General features: G+C 37.8%; 1 protein-coding gene across 10 annotated transcripts in view; it reads left to right on the top strand.

Moving 5' to 3' along the window:
* Positions 1–24,644, top strand: part of SOX5 (SRY-box transcription factor 5) — a 1,099,609-nt gene that overhangs the window by 288,928 nt on the left and 786,037 nt on the right. For all 10 annotated transcript variants that reach the window (XM_043441163.1, XM_043441162.1, XM_043441157.1 and 7 more), the window contains one exon: positions 14,736–14,820. The gene's annotated coding sequence lies outside the window, so the exon portion shown is untranslated. The remainder of the gene's footprint in view (positions 1–14,735; positions 14,821–24,644) is intronic.

Here is a 24,644-nt window from a genome sequence, read left to right as displayed (position 1 = left end):
AGAAGATACTGAAATCCTGGATCAGCAACCAAGGGCAGTTTTCACTCACAGCGATAGTAGTAGCCAGAGTGTTAGCATTTGTACTGGTTCCCTGAACCCTAATTGCCATTTAGTGATTCGGTTTTTCCAGTAGTCATGTATGGATGTGAGAGTTGGACTATAAAGAAAGCTGAGCACTGAAGAATTGATGCTTTTGAATTGTGCTGTTGGAGAATACTCTTGAGAGTCCCTTGGACTGTAAGGAGATCCAACCAGTCCATCCTAAAGGAGATCAGTCCTGGGTGTTCATTGGAAGGACTGATGCTGAAGCTGAAACTCCAATATTTTGGCCACCTCATGCGAAGAGCTGACTCATTGGGAAAGACCCTGATGCTGGGGAAGATTGAGGGCAGGAGGAGAAGGGGACGACAGAGGATGAGATGGTTGGATGGCATCACCGACTCAATGGACATGAGTTTGAGTGGACTCTGGTAGTTGGTGATGGACAGGGAGGCCTGGCGTGCTGCAGTTCATGGGGTCGCAAAGAGTCAGACATGACTGAGCGACTGAACTGAACTGAACTGAAATGAAAGTTGCTCAATTGTATCTGACTCTTTGCAACCCCATGGACTATACAGTCCTTGGAATTCTCCAGGCCAGAATACTGGAGTGGGTAGCCTTTCCCTTCTCCAGGGCGTCTTCCCAACCCAAGGATCGAACCCAGGTCTCCCACATTGCAGGTGGATTCTCTACCAGCTGAGTCACAAGGGAAGCCCAAGAATACTGGAATGGGGTAGCCTGTCCTTTCTCCAGTGGATCTTCCCAATCCAGGAATCGAACTGGGGTCTCTTGCATTGCAGGTGGATTCTTTACCAACTGAACTATCAGGGAAGCCCATCGCTAAATCATGTCCAACTCTTTGGTACAGTCCCTATGGACTGTAGCATGCCAGGCTTCCCTGTCCTTCACTATCTCCCAGAGTTTGCTCAAATTTGTGTTCATTGAGTCAGTGATACTATCTAACCATCTCATCCTCTGCCACCCCTCTCTCCTTTTGCCTTCAGTCTTTCCCAGCATCAGGGTCTTTTCCAATCTTAAATGGAATGTGAACTAAAAAGTTTGCTTTTAAAGCCCTAATTCATCATTCAAATGCTGACGTATCTGAAGACACCAAAGGGGTAAAGACTAAGGAAGCAAAATACTACATACAAAATACATAGGGGATACCGTAATGCGTCCTTATGACTGAGGCAACTTGCTGCTTCCAAATCAGGGACTTTATTTGGCTCATGTTAAGACTGGAACTAAGCCTGGAGAAGGTAGCCTGGACCCTATCCATAGGAAGCAAGAGTTGAGAGCCATTGCTTAGGGGAAGGTTTTAACAGGGCAAAGGCAAAGAGTGACATTCTCTGCAAAGAGGATATTATTACTTATCATGATGCTTATTGAAATAATTTAGCACGTCAGAAGATAACCAAATTTATTTTTAAGATTGGATGCGCGTTGTTGTGCTTGTCTGATGTAAGCTGTACATAACAGGAAAGTCAAAGGTCACTCGCATAACTGAAATAAATTTCCATTTTCATTTCATATTATTGAAATGTATGCTTCTGACTTTCCCCATTTGCTTCACTTTATTTTCAAAATTCTTCTAAGCGAAGTGTTATAAATACCATGACGAATTATTTTATGATCCATTTATCTCAGTAATGGTGACCTCTGTCACTTGAACCACTGTTCAACGTATTGCCAAAGAGCAAAGATTAAGGTAGAGGGCATTTTGTGGAATTAGTGACTACCCAAGAGCTGATAGCCTAATGCCAAACCAGTCATTAGGACTCAGGAAATGTTACAATCTGAAAGCATTATTATGATTATATAACAAAAATAAGAGACAAAAACAGATGGCTTAAATAAAACTGCTGCTAAACCAGGGTTTCTCCTTCTTAACACTATTTACATTTTGGACTGGATAATTCTTTGTGGTGGGGAGCTGTCCCAGATGTACTGAGAGATGTTTAGAAGCATCCCTGGCTTCTATGGTCTAGAGTAGTGTCCCCCACCCCCCCACCAGTGTGACAATCAAACATGTCTGCAGACATGGCCAAATGTCCCCCAAGGGGCAAAATCACCCTTGGTGGAGAACCACTGTGCTATTTCCATTTTTAAAAATGGGAGCATCTATCAACGAATAAGAAGGTAAATACAGAGTGTAGCATAATCCTGGTCAACGTGCATAGCTCCAGAAATAAATTAATGCTTCCATAATTTGAAGGATTTCAAAATGACCTCTCTGAACTCTAGGTGAGCTTTCCCAATAGCTCAGCAGTAAAGAATCTGCCTGCAATATAGGAGACAAAGGTTCGATCCCTGGGTTGGGAAGCTACCCTGGAGGAAGGCAGGCAATCACTCCAGTATTCTTGCCTGGAGAATCCCATGCATGGACAGGCAGACTGCAGTCCATGGGGTTGCAAAGAGTCAGACATGACTGAAGTGACTTTGCACACACACGTACTGCAGGTACTCTGTTACAAAGCATGGTGGAGGGGAAAGAAGACAGGACTTGGGCTCTTGCCTTTTTTTTATGCTGCTTTATAGTTTAGTGACTTGGGAGTCACATCACAATTTTTCAGATTTGTTTTAATCTGTAAGAGAGGGATCATCCCAGTCATCCCTACCTTCAAGGATTGCCACAAGGATCAGATCTGATAGTTTAAGTGAAAATGCCTTGAAAAGTCTAAAGAGCTCTGTAATTGTTAGGCTGAGACGAATAAAATGGTTTTGTTTTAAGAACTTCTTGAAAATTTTAGAGCATTCCTTGAAATAACTAGAGGAACCCTGGGGCATCACAAAAAAGGATTTGAGAATCACTTCTTTTGAAGTTGCCCTTTAGCCCTGCTTAGCTCACTTTTCTGTGTTCTTGGTTGCCGTGTGCTGAGTGGCTGTGACAGAAGGCACGGTTGAAGGAGTGGTGGAAAGGCTTGGCTGACAGCAGCAAGGAAACCATTCTCAGGGTTCAAAAAGCATAAGTACTTTGTTCATGTTTCTTCGGTATCCAAGAAGTATCTATAAATTGAGTAGCTAGAGACTTTAAAGAGGAGAAAATAAGGTTAATATTGTAAATTTATTCAAAATGAATATTGCTGATTTAAGTAACCATATTTCTGACTTATGATGTTATGTGTCTTTTTATTAACTAAAAATTCTTTGTGAGTTTTAGTAGCTTTATCTTTGGTCAAAAATGAATATCCTTTCTTATTGGAGGCTGAAACATTGTTAATGCAAAATTGCCACAAACTTTTCCCCCTTTTTAAAAATCAGTGGGAGCTTTCCTGGCCTGAAATTGTATGAAAATATATGCCTGAACTTTGAGAAATAGAATAGTTTAGTCTAAGGTTAGAATGGATCTTAAAAGCTAGATGAACCAATATGCCATTCTGTTCAGAAATCCTTTTCTTAGACCTCTGAGACATGGTCTTGCTTCACCTTCTCTGCCACCTTTTTCGGTAGAGAATATATTTGAAAAATTTTGCAGGTGAAGAACTGAAGTTAAGTGACTATGTCCAGGATCACTTGGGTATTATATAGCAAAGCCAAAACGTTATTCCAGTCTCCCTGAATCCAGAGCCCTGGCTTAAACCCTAAATCATTTGTGTCCCTCCAATCAATCGTATTACTGGGCATCTCATTTAAGAAAAAGTTGGTTTTCACAATGCGCTGAAATCGACTACCTCCTCATAACCCTGCCATCAAAACAAAAACAGAAATGTGACTTTGTTCTAATGTGGAACATGAGACAATATGTGTTGTCCATACTTTTCCAAATGGCAGCCCTTTAAATATCTGATTGAACTTAGTGATTGGTGCCCTTCTTAGTTATTTTTTTTTTTAATTTGTGAAATTTTAAATTTCACAGCTTATTATTATTAGCTTAGCTTTGGCCGCATTGAGTCTTCCATGCAGTGTGTGGGCTTTCTCTAGTTGCAGCGAGCCGGGGCTACTCTCCAGTTGCTGTGCTTGGGCTTCTCATTGCTGTGGCTTCTCTTGTTGGGCACAGGCTCAGCAGTTGTGAGGCATGGGTTTAGTTGCTCTGTGGCTCGTGGAATCTTCCTGGACCAGAGATCATATGCATGTCCCCTGCATTAGCAGGCAGATTCATAACCACCGAACCACCAGAGAAGTCCTCTCTTGTTCTTAAGTTGAATCTTTTTCAGATTCAATGTGTCTTGTCCTCCTATTTGTACTTATTTTAGTCCATCTAGTCAAGGCTATGGTTTTTCCAGTGGTCATGTATGGATGTGAGAGTTGGACTATAAAGAAAGCTGAGCGCCAAAGAATTGATGCTTTTGAACTGTGGTGTGGGAGAAGACTCTTGAGAGTCCCTTGGACTGCAAGGAGATCCAACCAGTCCATCCTAAAGGAGATCAGTCCTGGGTGTTCATTGGAAAGATTGATGCTGGAGCTGAAACTCCAGTACATTGGCTACCTGATGCGAAGAGCTGACTCATTGGGGAAGACCCTGATGCTGGGAACGATTGAGGGCAGGAGGAGAAGGGGACGACAGAGGATGAGATGGTTGGATGGCATCACCGACTCAATGGACATGAGTTTGGGTGGACTCCGGGAGTTGGTGATGGACAGGGAGGCCTGGCATGCTGCGGTTCATGGGGTCACAGAGTCGGACACAACTGAGCGAGTGAGCTGAACTGAACCAGCACAGTTGTCACACCCGCTGTGTTTCTGGTTGACTTTTCTGAGTTTTGAATTCTTATCCAATTCCCTGTCTACTGGATGAAAATCAGTTTTGGAACCCATATTTAAAATTCTGCCTTGTTATAGAGCATTGGTTATATCTAACTTGAATTTTGACACTGAATAGTTATTAACTATGTTCTCTTCTTTCCATTGCCACATCTCATCCTTGCTTGCATTGTGATTGCTGCCATTAAAAATTACAAAGTCTTGTGAACTTATCTGAAGATTATCTGAAGCAGATATTTTGTCTTAAAATTTTTATAAACAAAGGACTATATTAAAATAGGTTAAAGTTTCAGTGTGTGGATTTATTTCCATTATTTCCATTTTAAGATCCTTTTATGTTTTAAAATTTCCTTACAGATTAGAGTTCCAATCTGATAAGTATGTCTTCATCTAGCCCTATGATTACTGCATAATTATTCAAGTGTTTTGAGTAAGATAAAATCATAAATATTATTTGTATCCTTTCACATTAATTATTAAGCACATGTCTGTTTCAGGGAAATTTAATCTATATGTTTGATTCATAGTCCCATAATTTTTCAAAATGTAATTTTGTAAGAGCCATTGAGCATCAGTCATTTTTATGGTGTGTATGTGTGTGTATGTGTGTGCACATATGCACATGCACATTCCTAACATCAGAAAGTCATATTTTGTTTTTAATAAACAAATACCTACATATTAAACATGTCTATACTTGGTTAACTAGTTTCTGCCATCTACCACTGGAAAAATATATTTTCACGACAGATTGGCTACTTACTTAAAATAGACTGACCAGATTCCCAAAATGTTAGGCATTTGGGTTGAATTTCTATGGGCAGCAGTAGTGGGTCTCTGTTGCTCCTTCATTGGTCCATAGCTTAAGACAAATCAATTAAAAGAAAGCAAGATATAAATAAGCAATTGGCAAAAGATGGGGAATAAGACTAGATTGGTACATGAATGCATTGTGAATGTTATCTGTAGGGAACCATACTTTGGGCATGGACTATATTGGACCAGCGTGCTGGGTTCCATGCTGTTGAAAGGGTCTTATACTTTAGGTGGCCTTGACCTGCTTCAAGGGAACTATGAATAAAGGATAAATCATGGTTCTGCCAGTAGGTGATAAAAGTGAAATAAAATAAGCACTCTTTATGGTCAGCAGGAAGACAGAAGCCACTGTGATTATTTTAAAAAGGGGCATCTAATAGTGAGAAATTGTTGCACATTGACAATAATAAACTTTAAAAAAGCAACCTAGAGGTCAGGAGCAGGAAGAAGTTACTACCACCCTTATGCTGGAGACAAAAGGGATGAGTTTGGCAGGATGATGGCAGGGTTGCTGGGGTCACTGGACAGAAGCGGGAACCATGGGAGCCTGTTCAGCAGGAGGTGAAACCTGGTAAAAATGGAGCTGCTGCCTGAGCCACATCGCAAAGGAAAGAAAGAGGGAGAGATTCAAACAGCAGAGGGTCGAGAGGTGTTGAACCTTGGAGACAGTCAATGGGAGTTTGTTTTTCTGAAGTCTTTATTTTGAATATGTAATTGTCTCTATGATAAAATGTTTTTAAACAGTAAATGAGAGAGGAGACATAGGAGTACATGTGTGTGCACGTGGCTGCCTGCACCCCCTCCACACACACACCCATGCATGCGCCTATGCACAGTTTTACACCGAGCTCCAGACTACCTACTCCCAGTAGCTTAACTCACCTCCAAGCTGACTACCAGGGGGACCAGGGAAACTTAACCCACAAGAGTGAGAGCATGTCAGGAGTCAGCAGAGCAGGAGATGGACAAAGAAAGGATCTTAGGCAAAGACGCTGACAGACCCTCACCCAAGATAAATAAGGCAGTGACTTTCCTCTTGCACAAAGTTCTAGAATTTCCCATTGCTCTTCTGACTTTCTCAATCCCTCACAAGGTACCCTCTACCAGAATTTTGTTCCTATCAAAGTGGGACTTGGCTCACATCATGTAATTATTTGACCTAGCCTTCTGTCACACTGAGCCTTTGGATACTGGAGTGTCCATATAACACACCAAGTTTTTGCACACTTCTAGCACACTTTCATTTACAGGCAGTCTACATGGTTGACTATACAAGCTCTGATAAATTTCAGACAAACTCCAGATTAGTTGGAGTATTTGCGGTTTTGGTTTGAAATCCTTACTTGCATGGAGAGTGAGGACTTGGGCAAGATAGGATGGTAATGACAACATGGGTTCTTCTGCAGTGATGCTCTTCAGCACACATTCAATGCATTTGGTTGATCAAGAAAAACCGTGCTCAAGTTTTTTATGTTCAGCTTTGAAGACTGATAATTAAGATAGCAAAATGGGAGTACACTAACTTTATAATTATTTGAATTGATATATAAAGTATTGGAATCCAGCTGTACTGATTTTGTAATAATAAGTGGGTACTTGGTTCTCAAACATCTTTAACTCTATGGGATGGGGGGCTCTGTAGGAGGGAGGAGATATATATATATGTGTGTGTGTGTGTGTGTGTGTGTGTGTGTGTGTAGCCAATTCACTTTGTTGTACAACATTGTAAAACAACTATATTGTTACTTGCTTAGTTGTGTCTGCCTCTTTGTGACCCCATGGACTGTAGCCCGCTAGGCTCCTCTGTCTATAGAATTCTCTAGGTAGGAATACTGAGTAGGCAGTCATTTCCTTCTCGAGGGGATCTTCCTGACTCGGGGGTCAAACCCAGTTTTCCCACATTGCAGGCAGGTTTTTTGTTTGTTTGTTTGTTTGTTTGTTTTTACCATCCGAACCACTAGGAAAACCCAAACTACTCCCTGATTTTAAAAAAATCTTTAACTCTAGAAAAGATGGAGTTTGATTCTATAATACTAGAAATAACACTTTTCTAACCAAGAAAAATATGAAGTCTCTTCTGGGCCATCGTGTATGACTGTGTAAGTAATATATTTTATGAATTGTCCATTTTGGGACATCTTCTCTTATTCACATAGTTGACATACCAGCAACAGCCCTGATCTCCCAACACTGACATTATCAGGGGAAGTATTGCCAGGAGAAGTTTCACAGCCTCCTGTAAAGAATGAGGTTGACTTTTAGTACCCACACAGAGATTCTAAGAGGCCCCTGTGAAGAGTATCTTGACGTTGAACAGGACAGAGCTATTGTTGCTTTTAGATTTTCATGTTTGCCTATTTGCATTTAGGCCAAGAATACTTTTATTTATCTTTACTACTTTCTTGTTAATACTGGCTAAACCATTGTGTAAGAACAAAACTTTTCATTATATTAAATGATTATTAAGACTATGGCATGGTCTCAGTGGAAATATACTAATATATTTGTGTGTGTGTGTGTGTGTGTGTGTGTGCACGCATGCATGCTCTGTTACTTAGTTGTGTCCAATTTTTGCAACCCTATGAACTCTAGTCCCCCAGTCTCCTCTGCCCATGGGATTTCCCAGGCAAGAATACTGAAGTGGGTTGCCATTTCCTCCTCCAGGAGATCTTCCTGACCCAGGGATCGAACCTGTCTCTCCTGCATTAGCAGGCAGATTCTTTTACTGCTGAGCCACTGGGGAGGCCCAGTGTATCTTTGTACTAATATACAAGTTAGCATTTGTATATTTTACAAAAGCAGTTTAGTAGCTTAGTTTTGAAAACTGGCCTAAGTCCTGAATTTAAAATTTTCGATACTGTTTGACTTGTTCACACAAAGGCAAAGCCACCAACACACGGAGGAAGAGATTTTTTATATCGGGTTAAAGTGGATAGGTTTTCAGGAGTGGATGGCAGACTCAGGCCAGGCAGTAGTGAAGTGGCAGGAGCAGGCATCAGACTAGGTCAAAGGTCAGACCCAGCACCGCCTTAAGTTCACTTGTTCAGTTTCCTGACTGCTCTGTCCCTTGTGCTGTGAAACATACCAGCCTGTAGAGATTTCTGTCAAGATCCAAGGGTAAATGGATCCTAGAATGGTGCATGATAGAGTGGGCCAAATAAACCTCTTATAAAAGTTTATTTTTCTTTAAAAAATGTCAACTTTTTCTTGAGCTATCGTTCATGTTCAAGTTCAAATTAGGTAACATTTTTTCCCCCTTTGGCTTTCTTACACCTGTCTGTTGCTTCTGTCCTTGTTAGCTCCCCATCTCTATCCTTATACCCAATGCTATTCTTTTTAATATTTTATTATTATTGTCTGCGCTGGGTCTTAGTTGCGACACTTGGGATCATCAGTCTTTATGGCAGCATGGGAACCTTTAGTTGCCGTATGTGGGATCTAGTTCCCTGACCTGGGATCCAACCCAAACTGTCTGCGTTGGGAGTTTGGAGTCTTAGCCACCAAATCATCAGATATGTCCCCCAATACTGTTCTTGAATTGTTCTGAGGTAAAAGTTTTTGGTATTAAACATCTGGATGTGTAGTTGTTTTGTGAGATGCTTTTTTATTTCTTTTCAGTATGTTCCTTATTTATTTCTTTCCCTCATGTCCCTAAAAATATCCTACTTATTGATAATGTATGTTTCCCTTGTTTTTATTAGAAAACGGAATGGCAAAATGCATGGCAAAATGCAGCAGCATTAAGATTTGGCTATGCATCTGCCTAGTGCCTTCCAGTTTATCAGCTTAAAAATCCTTTGAATATCTGAAATTGAAAAATCTGAAATTTGAATCGCTGATGCATTTGAAATCACGTCAGGACACCGTTTTACTCAGACCTCCTTTTTGGGTGTGTGTGTGTGTGTGTGTGTGTGTATTTGTATGTGTGTTGATTCAACATGTGTATATATTCTATTTTCCCCATCTGGCATCTGATTTAGCACCAGCCTATCTAGCTGTTCTGTGTCAAGAGGGCTTCAGCCTTTTCACTATGAAAGAGAAAGAAATGAAATAATAAAAAGGAAAAGTCTTCCACTATCTCCCCCCTCCTCACTTTCTGTTTAGTTGTTTCTAAGCAAGTTTCTTGCCATTTACCTTTGCATCTGCATTGCTTATTGATTGGCAATTTTAAAATTGTTTATTGTGCTCTTTTGTTTCACTGTTCAAGAGCTAAAACAAAAGCTCCCAGGCCCTGTGAGGTACACATTTGCATGCGGTGAGCGTTGCCCGAGGAAAAAGTAATTGCTAATGCATATTTATGGGGCACAAATTTGCCATTTGTTTATGCATAAAATTATCAATAGTGCAGGGCGGCCCAGCCGTAGAAAATGGTGACCTTTTTAGCTTAATAAATAGAAATCAGCTGTTATTGTGAAGAGATCAGCCATTTATTCTGTGTTGAGGGACATTGCCGGGAAAATGCAGATTGGGGTTGGCAATATCATTAAATGGAAGGCCAATGACCCTTTCCGTAGAGTCTATTATACTTTATCTAATAGGGGATAAATGACTCTGGTTGGCAAATGGAAAAAAAAGAACAACAGTTTTTTTTTTTTTCTTTTGTAGTTTTATAACTGTGGATTTTAAGCCATAAAACTGAACAGAAAACCTCATACTGACCTGTTGCTAGAATTCTCTCAAAAAATACCTGTTTTAAAGTTGCTTTTCCTATTGGTTATTCTCTATTTCAGTTTGTACCCATTGAAACAGAAAGTCAGATACTTTTTTTCCAGAAAAATAGATCTTCTTTAGTTTTTGGCTTTTTTTTTTTTCTTTGTCCTCCTTTTTGGCCATACTTTTTATCTTTGCAGTACAGGAGTATTTGCATTTTCCAGGGATGCTTTACATTTGATATCTTAAAAATATTAAAAGTAGAAGAAGATACTCTCAAAATAAAGTTAGGAATAAATGATAAACTGAAGCTTTCTTTTTAAAACTAAGCATAAGGCCTTCTCACTCATAAGAATGGCTTCTGAGAGGACTTCCCTGGTGGTTCAGTGGATAAAAATCCTCCTGCCGGTGCAGGGGATATGGGTTCCATCCCTGATCAGGGAAGATGCCGTGTGTCACAGAGCAACTACTGAGCCTGCACCCTAGCGCCCTCAAGCTGCAGCTACTGAAGCCCATGAGCCTAGAGCCTGTGCTCTGCAACGAGAGGCCACCGCAATGAAAAGCCCATGCAGTGCAGTGAAGAGTAGCCCCCACTCCCCACAGCTAGAGAAAGCCTAAGGGCCACAGGGAAGACCCAGCACAACCAAAACTAATTAATCTTATAAAAAGAATGGCTTCTGAGGGAAGTATGTGGGTCGTTTGGATTAGTAAAAATATTATATGAGTGTAAAACCTTCTCATCATTTCTTTTTTTGTTTGCCATACCACATGGTTTGTTAAGATCTTAGTTCCCTCAACAAGGATTGAACTCAGGGCCACGGCAGTGAAAGCATGGAGTCCTAACCACTGAACCTTCAGGGAACTCCCAGCGTATTTTCTTAATATGTAAAAACCAACAGACAGTCATTGTAACTTTTTTGGTTGTCTCACTGAGATGAAATGCCCTTAGTTTCCCCAGAGCTTGCTTGAAACTATGGTTTAATGTGGGGTGCTCTCACACTACATTTTTTTTGGCCCGTGTCTCTCTGGTAGGGTAGTGATCATTTTGGTCTTTTAGGGTTTCTTTTTTTAATTGAGTCTCCTCAATCATTATAGAAGTCACTATGAAGTGGAAGTTGTGTTTGCTTTTTCAGTATTGTAATGATTTGATGCCCTGAAAACTTTATGTAAGTTACGAAACAAGTTAATGCATCAGAAACATGTAAATCCACCTTGGAAGATGGTGGAGCTCTTGGAAGCTCCATGCATGCTTCTTGGTAATTGTGTATCCTAACGTGAGTGCACTGCACTGTTTTGAGTTTCAACAATGGTGGATTTGCAGCCGCCAGTCTTGCCCTCCTGCCACACTTGAGTAGGACAGTGGATTCTGCAACATGTCACCAAAGTGACTGAGTAACCTTTTACTGGCAGAAGTAGGTCTGTTGTTCTCTTTTAAAGTAGAGGTTGTAAATAGGATTCAGACACTAGGGTACATTAGTCCATAAAATGAATATATTTTTTATGTCATTTATAAGATATTGATTTTAGGTCCATTAGATTCATGGTCCCTAGTGGGAGAAAAAAGAATGATTTAATGGGTAGGTTGGAATTTCAGAAGGAAGAGCAACAGTAATTAACCCTTTCTTCTTCAGCTTCCTGCCCCTGGTGTATAATATTGTCAAGGAGCTGAGGAGAGGACTCTAGGAGACAGGGACACTATCAGCTGTCTTCCCTGCACTTTACAAGGGATCACAAAACAAATTTCAGCTGGATTATTACTATGTCTCTGAATGTGATAGAACAGATCACTCTCAGTTGATGAGTTGCCAAAACTATCTTTTATAAGGTAATTTTTAAGTTGATGGATATATTTTATTTTCCAAAACTCAGAGCACATTTATTTAGGGACTTAGTAATTTAAGATATTGTTTAGGGAGATTAAAGATATGAAGAATACAGCTTAGATTTTTTTAAAAAGGATCTTTTTCTCAACTCTAAGAAAGGAAAGATCATCCTGATGTCATGTCAGTTATACCCTTTCTTAGGCAAGTCTTAAGTGATATTGGTGAGAATGACCACCGTAATTTTTAAAGTAGGGTACTGCCTGTTCCAAAAATACATAGATAATTACTGGTTTACATAAGCCTCTTTTCTGACAAGAAGATGGCTGAAATATCACTTCATTTCTATGTTATTAAATTTAGATGTAAAGCACTTATAATAATTGTAGTCAATTTCGCTTAACTAATGTTACTACTACCTGAAAGGAATTTCCTCTTACGCTGCTTTGGCAGCTACATCTTCATTATTATATCTGAAAAAACCTAATTACAATATAGGTATGAAAAGTTTAAACATTCCAATCCTCATTCTAATCTTGTGCCATATTGATATATTATGGTTAAAGAAAAATATGCCAACTGAAATCTGATTAGCTTAAAACTTGACCTTACATAAAAATTATAGTATCAACAAACATTTTTTAGAACATATTTTAGTTCAGGTTTTTCAAGTTCTGTGACAAAAATATAAAAATACAGGCTCCCTCTTGTGGGTAAAATTACCAGCTGTGTATTTCTGTGTTGCCCACTTATGAGATATGACAAATTTTTTTGTTTTATTTTTAAGTAAATTCTACTGTGGCAGTGTCTTTACAGTTGCTTAGATGTGATGTTTCACTTAATTGATAAAAGTAAAGTTTGGGGTACCTTTTTAGTATAATTTTTTTAATGAAAATAGTTTTTTTTTTTTTTTTAAGAATTGGCAGACCATGTGTAAACAACTTTTATTTTACTGCAACAGCATAATTTCTCTTTTTTAAAACTTTAAATATTATATTAGAGTTTAGTTTCCTAACAATGTTATGGTAGTTTCAGATGTACAGCAAAGTGATTCAGTTATGCATATACACATATCTACTCTTTTTCAAATTATTTTCCCATTTAGGTTGTTCCAAAATATTAAGCAGAGTTCCCTCTGTTGTGCAGTAAGTCCTTGTTGGTTATCCACTTTAAATACAGCAGTATTTACATGTTGATCCCAGACTCCTTAATTAACCTTTCACCCCATCTTCCCCCCACCCTCTCCTAAGCATGGGTTAGTTCTTTAAGTCTGTGAGTCTGCTCTGCTTTGTAAGTTGTTTTTATCATTTCTTTTTAGATTCTGCATATAAGCAGTATCATATGATATTTCTCCTTCTGACTTATTTCACTCAGTATGACAATCTCTAGGTTTACCATGTTGCTGCCAATGGCATTATTTCATTCTTTTTAATGGCTAAGTAATATTCCATTGCATATATGCACCACATCTTTTTTATCCATTCATCTGTCAGTAGACATTTAGGTTGCTTCTCTGTCTTGGCTGTTACGAACAAGTAGCAGTGTAACTTCTGATGTTCAGAATTTAATAACTTTTCTCCCTTTTAAATACTTTCCAAAGAAGCAATTAGTGAATTGATGAAATAATGTGGAGTCTTCTGTCAATGTGGTGACTTTTGGAGTTCTGTGCTTATTAACAAAAGATCTGACATTGGAATGAAGTAAAAGCCCCTCTACTAATCATGGTCTAGATATAACAATATGGTAATGAAACTACCCTAATACCATAAAACTTGTGACCAAAATAGTGAATAATCAATGGCATAGTAAGAATGATGATGAAGAATTACTCAATTCTCCATAAATTGAACTGATAGTAAAGAGGCTGAACTGGCACCAAGGCTGTGGCTACCACCAAGTACTGATTCCTTCCTTTCAGAAGTCTGATTCTTGAGAATTTCAACTGATTGCCAGGGACAGTTTTTGTTTAACCTAAGGAACTGATAACAGCCAGAGTTCCATTCACTTCTGAAGGTGGCAAGAGCAATATTTTTGAAGCTGGATTGGGCAGTACAGTCACAGAGACGCAAGCAAGGGACGTCAGTGTAGAGACAGCTGAATGGCTCCCACTAGGCGGTTGCTGTGTTGACCTTGGCTGTCACACATTTGAATGCAATCAAAGAAAGGAACTATGAGGATACTTGAAAAATTTTCATAACTCATTCCAAGAAAGAAAAACCTTAATGCTGCCTGTCCTAAAGTATACTCAGGATGTTTATATCAAAATTATACAAAATGAACAACTTATGATTAATAAATACAGAGGAGGGGGTGACAGAGAATGAGATGGTTGGATGGCATCACTCACTCAATGGACATGAGTTTGAGCAAAATCTGGGAAATAGTGAAGGACAGGGAAGCCTGGAGTCCTGCAGTCCATGGGGTCACAACTGAGTGACTAAACAGAAATAGCAAATTAATATGTAATGCCTTTAACAGAACTTACATGTATATAATAGTTTTTGGATTAATTCTTGTGGTATTCTGATATCAAAGTAATGCCTCTTTTTCAATAAATAATAACTTTATATGTATATAAATAGATATTTATATATATATAAAAATTTATTTGAAAACCATAGACATCTCATGATTCTGAAGAGTCATATCTTGAAATATTTACTAAAAAGGAACAATGCACTGTTAATAGTCTACTTTTATTTTTTCTAGATTCCTCTTGCTAATGACACGAGTCCTGTCTGAATCTACTTACAAGATTCTGAAGCCTGAACAGAAAATTTTGGCACTGCACTGGGTAGGAAAAAGATAAAACACATAATGCCCACCTTTGAAAAAATTGATTATTTTAAAAATGGAAGTTTGTGTGCCTTATTTTTAATTTATAAGTAAAATATGTGACATATGCATATAAAGCTATAATACATAGTCTTTTATGTTCAGATGACAACTGAATTTGTAATTATAATTTTCAGACTCATTATGAAGGTAATGTTTCTAAACTGGCAGATGAAAGCAACATTTCTTTTCTTTTCATTTCCTTAATGAGATACACATTTCTTAAAGTTGCAAAAGCTTTTCTTCTTCATTGAAGTTTTTTTAAAAAACATTTGTTGCTACTTTTTGTTGTTGCTGAAAAAGAAATACTCTGGGTCACAAGATTTTACAAAACTTCCCACAGGCTATTAAGTATTTCAGGGTATGTTTTTGTAAACACATACAAAAGTACAGGTCTGCTGAGGCCAAACAGGTATTTTCCAGTTTGCTTGGCAGGAAAATTTATTGGGCATCTATCTGTGTGTGCATTTATGAAATGCTTGTAAAAGTTATACTCTTGGGAACAGGAATTGAATGTTTGACCACAGACCTGGAGTTAGTTCCATGACTGACGGACTATCATATGAATGAGAGCAGAAAAGGTTGGAGGAAAGGCGTCCTATTGTTTAGAAATTTGTCACCAGTAAAATGGAAAAGGAATTACCTTTCTGTTTAGTTGAAGAGAATAGTGAAAAAATTGTCTTCCTGAAGAGTGAATTAAAATTTATTTCCTAATCCACTTGAAAAGTCATATGATTTATGTTTCTAGAACTTCAAGATACAAGTTTATTTGTGAAAACCCTTACATTCAATGGTAGTTTTTTTTTTATCATCTTTAAAAATGGAATTGTTTTAAATCCCCAAAATACTTTAAAATATTCATAAATAAGACTTTATATATTCACAGACAAATGAATCAAAGCAATATGGGAGAAAGCATTGTGAGTATAACTTTAATGATAACAGAATGGAAATGGAACTGGAATAAGTCACGAATTATTGCAGATATGAAACTTTTATAGTTTTACAAGTGAAAACAGAAATATAAATAAAATTAAGTGGGAAATGGAAAACTAGGACTACTTTTAATAAATACAGCAAACATCATATGTAAAGAGCTATTATGAGAAAGGCAGTAATATCTTAATTTAAAACATAACAAGATAGAAGAACGAATAATTAATGAAGAATGCAATTCTAATGCAAAAGGCTAGTCAAAGAAATGCAAAGTTATGCTTCACTTAAAATCAAACTAGTAAAAAGTAGTTTGGAATAATGTTGTAACAAGAATGTAGGGAGTTGGGTGCTTTCAGTAATGTTGGAAAAAGGTTATATTTGTTCCGCTTTTCATAAAGCGATTTAACTATCTCTGTTAAGAGCCTTAAGTGTTTCCAAAGCATTCTATGCAACATTTTCACTTTACTAGTTTGGAAAGGTTTGGTTGGAAGTAATCCAAATTGTTTTAAAAAGGTAGAACTTTAATTTTTCTTATGTGAAGTCTGTGTACTCAGTAAAGAGATGATCAGGAGGTTCCATAGTCATTAGGGACCCAGATCCTTCATCTTTTGCTCTGTTCCCCTGAAACTTTTATCTCATGTTTTGGGATATCCAGTATTGATATTCCAGCAATAAAGTCAATATTCTAGCAGCAGGAAAAGAATATTTCTAGATTTATGCTCTTTCCCTATTGTTATTCAGTTGCTAAGTTGTGTCCGACTCTTTGCAGTCCCATGAACTGCAGCATGCCAGGCTTCCCTGTCCTTCACTATCTCCCAGTTTGCTCAAACTCATGTCTACTGAATTGGTGATGCCATCGCACCATCTCATCCTGTGTTGCCCTCTTCCATCCTGCCCTCAACCTTTCCCAATGTCAGGATCTTTTCCAATGAGTCCGCTCTTTGCATCAGGTGGCCAAAATATTGGAGCTTCAGCTTCAGCATCGGGCCTTCTGATGAATATTCAGGGTTGATTTCCTTTAGAATTAACTGGTTTGATCTCTTTGCTGTCTAAGGGAGTCTCAAGAATCTTCTCCAGCACCATAGTTCAAAAGCACCACAATTCTTTGGCACTCAGCCTTCCTTATAGTCCAACTCTCACATCCATATGTGACTGCTAGAATAACCATAGCTTTGTCTATATGAACCTTTGTCAGCAATGTGATGTCTCTATTTTTTAATATGCTGTCTAGGTTTGTCATAGTTTTTCATCCAAGGAGCAAACATCTTTTAATTTCATGGCTGCAGTCACCGTCCACAGTGATTTTTGGAGCCCAAAAAATAAACTCGGTCTCTGTTTCCACTTTTTCTCCATCTATTTGCCATGAAATGATGGGACCAGATGCCATGGTCTTAGTTTTTTGAATGTTGAGTTTTATGCCACCTTTTTCTTAGCTGAAACCCTCCGCTTTCATCCTCAACAAGAGGCTCTTTAGTTCCTCTTCACTTTCTGCCATCAGAGTGATATCATCTGCATATTGTTGATATTTCTCCTGGCAATCTTGATTCCAGCTTATATTTCATCCCGCCTGGCATTTCCCATGATGTACTCTGTATATAAGTTACATAAACAGGGTGACAATATACCACCTTGACATATTCCTTTCCCAGTTTTGAAAGCAGCAGGAAGGGAATATTTCTAGAAGATTTATGGTCTCTCCCTATATGGATATCTTTTGAAAACTGTCCATAGCTGTTCCACTTATATTCAATTGACTAGAACAAAGTTGCCTGACCATGACACACTTAAGAAGAGTTTAGAAAATATAGTTTTATTTTGGAAGATAAATCTGAGGAAATTACTATTGCTGGACAGTAGAGACTAGATATTAGGGCCCAAGTAACATTATTTGGTAATTTCACTTCCAGAATTTCTAATGAATTTCTAATTAATGAAATAATTAAAAGTGACAAACTTTATGTAATTATGATCATTTCAGATATTTATAATGGAAATAATTTGAGGCTGGATAAATTGTTCAGCAGTAGAGCAATAGTTGGATAAATCTGAGTACATTCATATTATACAGTCAATAATATATTTTCAAAGAATTTTTAAATACATATGAAATTATACATGATGTAATGTTAAATGAAACAAGTAGAATCCACATTAAATATAGAGTGTATCTCCAAAAGTGTGCATGTACACATATACACATATGCACACACATATATACATTAAAGTATAAATATATATTACAAATGCATAGAAAATTAGCTGAAGGTAGGAACATTAAATATTGTTAGCTCTGGATTATGAAATCGTCAGTTCAGTTCAGTTCAGTCGCTCACTTGTGTCCGACTCTTTGCGACCCCATGGACTGCAGCACCCCAGGCCTCCCTGTCCATCACCAACTCCTAGAGTTTACTCAAACTCATGTCCATAGAGTCAGTGATGCCATCCAACAATATCATCCTCTGTCATCCCCTTCTCCTCCCACCTTCAATCTTTCCCAGCATCAGGGTCTTTTCCAATGAGTCAGCTCTTCCCATCAGGTGGCCAAAGTATTGGAGTTTCAGCTTCAGCATCAGTCCTTCCAATGAATATTCAGGGCTGATTTCCTTTAGGATAGACTGGTTGGATATCCTTGCAGTCCAAGGGATTCTCAAGAGTCTTCTCCAATACCACAGTTCAAAAGCATCAATTCTTCTGTGCCCAGCTTTCTTTATAGTCCAACTCTCACATCCATACATGACTACTAGAAAAACCATAACTTTGACTAGATGGACCTTTGTTGGCAAAGTAATGTCTCTGCTTTTTAATATGCTGCCTAGGTTGGTCATAACTTTCCTTCCAAGAAGTAAGCATCTTTTAATTTCATGGCGGCAGTTACCATCTGCAGTGATTTTGGAGCCCAAGAAAATAAAGTCACCCACTGCTTTTACTGTTTCTCCATCTATTTGCCATGAAGTGACGGGACCAGATGCCATGATAATAGTTTTCTGAAGGTTGAGCTTTAACCCAACATCTTCACTCTCCTCTTTCCCTTTCATCAAGAGGCTCTTTAGTTCTTCTTCACTTTCTGCCGTAAGTGTGGTGTCATCTGCATATCTGAGGATATTGATATTTATCCTGGCAGTGTTGACTCCAGCTTGTGCTTCATCCAGCCCAGCATTTCTCATGATGTACTCTGCATATAAGTTAAATAAGCAGGGTGACAGCATACAGCCTTGACGTACTCCTTTTCCTATTTGGAACCAGTCTGTTGTTCCATGTCCAGTTCTAACTGTTGCTTCCTGACCTGCATACAGGTTTATCAAGAGGCAGGTCAGGTGGTCTGGTATTTCCATCTCTTTCAGAATTTTCCACAGTTTATTGTGATCCACACAGTCAAAGGCTTTGGCATAGTTAATAAAGCAGAAGTAGATGTTTTTCTGAAACTCTCTTGCTTTTTTGATGATCTAGTGAATGTTGGCAGTTTGATCTCTGGTTCCTCTGCCTTTTCTAAATCCAGCTTGAACATCTGGAGGTTCATGGTTCACATATTGCTGAAGCTTGGCTTGGAGAATTTTGAGCATTACTTTACTAGCATGTGAGATGAGTGCAATTGTGTGGTAGTTTGAGCATTCTTTGGCATTGCCTTTCTTAGGAATTGGAATGAAAACTGACCTTTTCCAGTCCTGTGGCCACTGTGGAGTTTTCCAAATTTGTTGACGTATTGAGTGCAGCACTTTCACAGCATCACCATTTAGGATTTGAGATAGCTCAATTGGAATTCCATCATATCCACTTGCTTTGTTCGTAGTGATGCTTCCTATGGCCTACTTGACTTCACGTTCCAGGATGCCTGGCTCTAAGTGAGTGATTATACCATTGTGATTATCTAGGTCATGAAGATCTTTTTTGTACAGTTCTTCTGTGTATTCTTGCCATCTCTTCTTAATATCTTCTGCTTCTGTTAGGTCCATACCATTTCTGTCCTTGTTTGAGTCCATCTTTGCATGAAATGTTCCCTTGGTATCTCTAATTTTCTTGAGAGATCTCTAGTCTTTCCCATTCTATTGTTTTCCTCTATTTCTTTGCACTGATCACTGTGGAAGGCTTTCTTATCTCTCCTTGCTCTCTTTGAAACTCTGCATTTAAATGAGTATATCTTTCCTTTTCACCATTGCTTTTTGCTTCTCTTCTTTTCACAGCTATTTGTAAGGCCTACTCAGACAGCCAGTTTGCTTTTTTGCATTTCTTTTTCTTGTAGATGGTCTTGCTCCCTGTCTCCTGCACAATGTCATGAATCTCTATCCATAGTTCATCACACACTCTGTCTATCAGATCTAGTCCCTTAAATCTACTTCTCGCTTCCACTGTATAACCGTTAGGGATTTGATTTAGGTCATACCTGAATGGTCTAGTGGTTTTCCCTACTGTCTTCAATATAAGTCTGAATTTGGCAATAAGGAGTTCATGATCTGAGCCACAGTCAGCTCCCGGTCTTGTTTTTGCTGACTGTATAGAGCTTCTCCACCTTTGGCTGCAAAGAATATAATCAGTCTGATTTCGGTATTGACCATCTGGTGATGTCCATGTGTAGTCTTCTCTTGTGTTGTTGGAAATCATGAAATCATTAGCAACTTTAATTTTCTTTATAGTTTGCACATTTTTAACAAATGTGATGCTGCTGCTGCTAAGTTGCTTCAGTTGTGTCTGACTCTGTGCGACCGCATAGACGTCCGCCCACCAGGCTCCGCCATCCCTGGGATTCTCCAGGCAAGAACACTGGAATGGGTTGCCATTTCCTTCTCCAGTGCATGAAAGTGAAAAGTGAAAGTGAAGTTGCCCAGTAGTGTCTGACTCGTCATGACCCCATGGACTGAAGCCCACCAGGCTCCTCCATCCTTGGGATTTTCCAGGCAAAAGTCTGGAGTGGGTTGCTATTGCCTTCTCTGTTAACAAATATGATTTAGCATTAAATATTTAGTATTAATTATTGAGAAATATCAAAAGTATAGAATTCCAAATGATTACATAAGTTGCTTAATGGCTCTGTTTAAAATATTCTATGTTTGTCTTTTCAAGGAGAGATGAAACAGCTTATCACTCATTCTTTTGGAGTGCTTTTCATGAAGTCAGATTGTAGTAAGCTTTTCTTCTCAGTAGAGCCATATACAGTTTCTCAGAAATCTTGATTGTATTGCAGCCTGGCTACATATTTTTAGATTAAGACAGATTGAGATATTGTTCTGTGGTATTTGACAAGCACCTTAAGGTTGATGGTAATCATTCTGATTTCAAAAACAAAGTGTGGAATTTTAAAAGACTTTCTTTCTTGTGTGTAAGTGACAGAATTTGAGTACTGCAATTCTGGATTAAGAATATTCTCTTTTTTAGGAGATTTTTTTTCCATATTATGATGCATTAAAATATTAAAGGAGTGAGAATTTTTCTGGAAGTAAGTGAAAAGTCACAATTAGCAATCTGTGAGAAATTCATGGCAGAAATTAGAATGAGAATTTTTCTTTTTTTTCCCCTGTACCTAAGCTGACTTAACTCTTTGGAATTTATAAGAGAAGCATAATGTTGAGATGCATCAAATTTGCAGACATGCTGTGTGGGTTCAGTTTAGGGCTGTCTACTGTTGGGTATGTTCCTTAAGTACCAATCCTCACATGTAAAATGTAAATAATAATGGAAAATAGTTTCATGCAAATACCACATGGACACTGGTGTAACTACACTGGTTATACAAAATAAACTTTAAAAACCAAACCATTACTGGAGATAAAGTTACTCTATAAGTGATTGAAGTTTCAATTTGATTGGAAGATAGAATGATATTAAATCTAAGTGTCCCTAAGATCATAACCTCAAGACAGATTAAGGAAAATTTGACAGAATAGCAGGAAGGAATAAACAATCCAGTGAATATTAACTTACTTAGTAATTGATGGAATAAAATAGAAAAGAGTCAGTAGAGGGGGATAGAGTTGAAATATAAGACTAAGAAACTTGACATTGTAGACATATATAGAACCTTGCATGCAACTGCAAAATTCACATTATTTTGAAGAACACATGGAATAATTACAAAAATTGACCATATGCTGAGTCATAAATTAGGTCTCAACTGTTTTCAAAGAACTGGAATTATACCAGTGATATTAAGCTGCAGGTGATAACAAAAATATAGCTAGAAAAAAGTTTAAAAATTAAAAAGAAATCAGAATAATAATTATAAATATTTTAGACTAACTGAAAATGTACATCTTACATATAACAATTGTAGAACACCTATAAGAAGCATTTACTGGGACATTTATACCTTAAATGTACTAGAGAAAAGAAATTGAACATTAATAAGTCAAGACTTTATCTGAAAAAAAAAAAAAGAAAGTACAAAATTAATGAGGTCAGAAGCAAACATATGAAGATGAGAAGCAAGACAGCCAATAATTGTTACAAACGCTGAGTAAATGTTTCATCATTCTGATGAGACTGAACAAGAGAACAAGTGAGGAGATGAATATCCAGTAGCAGAAATGACAAAGTACCATCACAACAGATGTGCAGATATTAAGCAGCTAAACTTCACATTACCAGGTTAATATTGAGAAATATGAAAAGTTAGATAGATGAGTGGTCAAATTCCTAGAAAAATATGTCACTGATCAAAATATTCCTAACTTAGCAATATTTACTGAAAAAGAGATAACCTGAATAATTTTGTAAACATTAAGGAAATCTTATTTAGTAATCAAAAATTTTCCTGCAAAAGAATTCCAAACCCAGAAAGCTTCACAGGCAAGTTTAAGGAAGAAATAAGTCTAATCCTATGTAAATTGTTGTTTTGTTTTGTTCTGTTTTGTTTTCAAAAAATAGAAGAAGAGGTAATAATCCCCAATTTATTTTATAAGGATCATATAATCTTGATACAAAACCTGGCAAAAATAGTATAAAAAAGGATATTCAGGCAAATCCCTCTCATGAATAAAATGGAAAAACTATCAATCAAATATTAGCAAACCAATTTCAGCAATATATAAAAAAGATCATTAATCGTGAGCAAGTTTACTTCAGAAAATCAGCATTTGTTAGCATGTAAAGAAATCAGTGTAATACAGATTAAAAGATGATGGTATCACATGGTTTTTTCAGTTAATGCAAGAAAAGGATTTAATAAAATGTATCATTTACTCCTTATTTTTGAAGTTCCTAAAAACTAAAAACAGGGAGGAACTATTTTAGTGTGATAAGAAATACCTATAGCAATCATAAATTAAAATAGCAAAATGTTGAATCTTTCCTGATGAGATCAAGAGCAACATCAGGATATTTGTCATTGAGCATTTTACCTATAGATCCTAGACAATACAATAAAGCAAGAAAAATGCAACTATTGGGATTGGAAAAGAAACAACCATCATTATTGGCAGATGGTATGAATTAATATGAGCATTTAAATTTGGTGCACACAATATGTACAAATCAACTATATTTCTATGTATCAGCATCAATTTTTACCTAGTATTTAGTAACAAGAAATGAGTAGTACCTCTATAAGGAAAATTTTGAAAGTTTGAGAAAGATTTTAATATTTATTAAAGGAAATAAATGGTGAGATATACCATATTCATGTATAGAAAGATCCAATATTGTAGCAATGTCCACTAGTTCCAAGTGGATTTGCAGTCAAAATGCCAGTTGATTGTTTTGTCTTTGTTGGCTTTGTCTTTCTTTGTTATTTGTTTGGATTGTGTGTATGTGTGTGTGGGTGTGTGTGTAAGGTTGCACGCTTTTGTGTGTATTCACCCATGTGTATGCATATGTGTGTGCGTGTGAGTGGGTGTGTAATGTGACAAGTTGATTTGAACATGAAAAGATAAGAAGAGTCAAGACACTCTTGAAGAGGGGGTGTATGGGTAGGATTACTTGTCCTATTAATTTATAAAGTATTATAAATTCTGAAAGTGTGGCATCGCTGCTGGGGTAGGCAAGTAGACAAATGAGAGACACTAGAGAGCTCAGCTAAGAAGCAATAGTTAGAACTCTGTATTTAACAACTGATTTGTTCAAGATTGAGAAAGCAGTATGACAGGGCTGTCTGCTGTCACCCTGTTTGTTTAATCTGTATGCTGAGCACATCATGAGGAATGCTGGGCTGGATGAGCTACAAGCTGGAATCAAGATAGGAGGGAGAAACATCAACAATCTCAGATATGCAGATGATTCCACTCTAATGGCAGAAAGCAAAGAGGAGCTAAAGAGCCTCTTGATGAGGGTGAAAGAGGAGAGTGAAAGAGCCGGCTTAAAACTCAGTATTAAAAAAACTAAGATCATGGCATCTGGCCAGTTACTTTATGGCAAATAGAAGGGGAAAAGTTGGAAGTGGTGACAGATTTCCTCTTCTTCAGCTCTAAAATCACTGCGGATGGTGACTGCTGCCATGAAATCAGAAGACATTTGCTTCTTGGCAGGAAAGCTATGATAAACTTAGTGTGTTGAAAAGCAGAGACATTACTCTACCAACAAAGATCTGTATAGTCAAGGCTATGGTCTTCCCAGTGGTCATGTATGGTTGTGAGAGCTGGACCATAAAGAAGGCAGAGCTCTGAAGAACTGATGCCTTTGAACCATGGCTCTGGAGAAAACTCCTGAGAGTCCTTTGGACAGCAGGGAGATCAAACCAGTCAATCTTAAGGGAAATCAACCCTGAATACTTGTTGTAATGGCTGATGCTGAAGCTGAAACTCCAGTATTTTGGTCATCTGATGCTAATGTCTGACTCATTGGAAAAGTCCCTGATGCTGGGAAAGATTTAGGGCAGAGGGAAAAGAGGATGTCAAAGGATGAGATGGCTGGATGGCATCACCG

The sequence above is a fragment of the Cervus canadensis genome, chromosome 21 (assembly GCF_019320065.1).
Source record: "Cervus canadensis isolate Bull #8, Minnesota chromosome 21, ASM1932006v1, whole genome shotgun sequence".
Taxonomy (NCBI): Eukaryota; Metazoa; Chordata; class Mammalia; order Artiodactyla; family Cervidae; genus Cervus; species Cervus canadensis.
Note: the sequence above shows the minus strand (reverse complement) of the source record. Positions and strands in the feature narration are given on the sequence as shown.